The following is a 1899-nucleotide window of genomic DNA, read 5'->3' as shown; positions in this document are numbered from 1 at the left end:
AGGGAGAGAGAGAAGGTAGGGGGAGGGATGAGAAAACCCCGCCTTGCATCAAAACATGGTAGGGTGGGTCATTCTTTCTGTGAGAGTGAGCCAGCCCTGGAGCTGTCTGCTTTTTCTTTGTGCAAATGCGGGGAGGGGAGGTGATGAGAGTCTCACAAAAAAACGCCAAGTGTGAAAGACACCGACCGAGCAGACAGCAGAACGAAGCCACCACCACCGCCTCAGCCGTCGGTCGACTTGTGCCTGCTCCGTGTTGTTCCGACGTGGCCACTCAGTTTTTAGCAACGGTTTCTCCGCGTTCTGTAAACGGAGCGGAGATCCGTTTTTCCGTGAACTGGATTTCTGGGTGATATTATGTAGTATGCAGATTTGGGGTTTCGGACGGATGTAAACAGTTTCTAGTTACACCATTGTGTCTTTTTCCGGGATAAACCGCCAGTTACGTTCCGGGGTGAGGAAGCAGATCGTTTGAAAAACACGATTTCATTCAAAGATACTTTATAAAGAGACTAATTATATTATTTTAGTTTGTTACCTTGCGGGAAAGACACTGCTCAATGAGGTGAATGTTTTCGAGAAGGTCAGACTTGTACACAAAATACGTTTTCCGTTGATCTCTTTTCTTTCATGACCCACCACCTTCTTTCTTGACAGATTCGTTATGTGAAATAGTCCAAGAGAACTGTGTAAACCCTATAAGCTTCTTTTTCCTTCCGAATATTATAACTGGTTAACCAGATTCATGACTCGGTTTCTGCCCTGCTTTGCCGCTGGGTGAGTTTTTTGTTGTAAAGGGAGGCGAAACAGATTACCGCTAGACCCCTCCTCAGTAAACCATGGTCGTCTTTTGGAGAAGGAGGGCGCGAATGTTTTCTGTTAACTTTCCCGACCGAGGGGATCGACATGAGATTTGTCCCGATCGCTCCCGCCGTCAACGGGGGGTCAGTCCAGCCCTGCGCCCTAATAGCCTTGATGTTTAGTCGGCGGACAAAAGAAGCTTACCTCTGAAAAGACCACTCTTCATCATTTTTGAGTTCATCTTAGTGTATAACACGGCTGTAGGCCTTTGCTTCCATTCCGACACTGTTAACATGCAGGACTTGTGTGTAGACTTCTGTTGTTGTTTTTTTTCCTGGTGGGTCCCAAGTCCCAGCTTTTTAAAGCAACTTTTTTTTTTCGTAAAGAATGTGCTTGTGGAATTAGGTGTCAGCTGCGTCAGTGAATGTTTTTTGGTTTTTGTTTGCGTTTTTTTTTTTTTCTCTCTCCATTTTGATGGATTTTGCGTTCGTGGATATGTGTTAGTAGAAAAGAATGTTACAGTGGTTCAGTTTTGTGACGAGGGCGTTCCGAAACCCCCTGTGTTTGTGATGTAATAGTAATGTGCTTTGCCTTGCGCGCAAAAGACCTCAATTCAGTTCTCTCTCGGAATATATTTTATATCGGTGTTTCCAATTTTCTGCCTGAATGTGCACAGACTGGGTCGGCCTTGCAAATCTGAGTCAGAAAAGCCGGTCTTGTAAAGGATCCAAATTGTGTCTCTGGGAGCGTAAAAAATTTACAGCTATTTGAAGCCACAAGCCTGGGCCTATGTGTGCAGGTTTTAGGCTGATGTGTTGAGTATTTTGCCCGTGAGTGACTATTATGTTCATGTGATATAATAACGTTTTTATTCTATGGTCTTTCTAGGTTCAACGTATTCGTCCATTCCCCGTTGAACAAAGACTACGTGAAAGGTGTGTGTGTGCCCTGTATCAGATCCACCATTGATAGACTCCATGCCCCAGGATTACTTCGACCGTCTCAAAGGATTAATATCATAACACCACTGGGATAGGAGTTCGCTTGACAAGGTATGTGGAGAATTTGTCTGTCTGATGGTCTGTTGTACTATGGGGGGGG

The 1899-nt window shown here is 44.9% G+C and overlaps 1 protein-coding gene across 3 annotated transcripts in view; it reads left to right on the top strand.

Moving 5' to 3' along the window:
- LOC101845207 (leucine zipper putative tumor suppressor 2) overlaps window positions 1–1899 on the top strand; it is a 144467-nt gene that overhangs the window by 66290 nt on the left and 76278 nt on the right. For all 3 annotated transcript variants that reach the window (XM_005090131.3, XM_005090130.3, XM_005090129.3), the window contains exon 3: window positions 1687–1850. The gene's annotated coding sequence lies outside the window, so the exon portion shown is untranslated. The remainder of the gene's footprint in view (window positions 1–1686; window positions 1851–1899) is intronic.

Source organism: Aplysia californica, unplaced genomic scaffold (assembly GCF_000002075.1).
Source record: "Aplysia californica isolate F4 #8 unplaced genomic scaffold, AplCal3.0 scaffold00013, whole genome shotgun sequence".
Taxonomy (NCBI): Eukaryota; Metazoa; Mollusca; class Gastropoda; order Aplysiida; family Aplysiidae; genus Aplysia; species Aplysia californica.
This window is presented reverse-complemented; position numbering and strand designations above follow the sequence as displayed.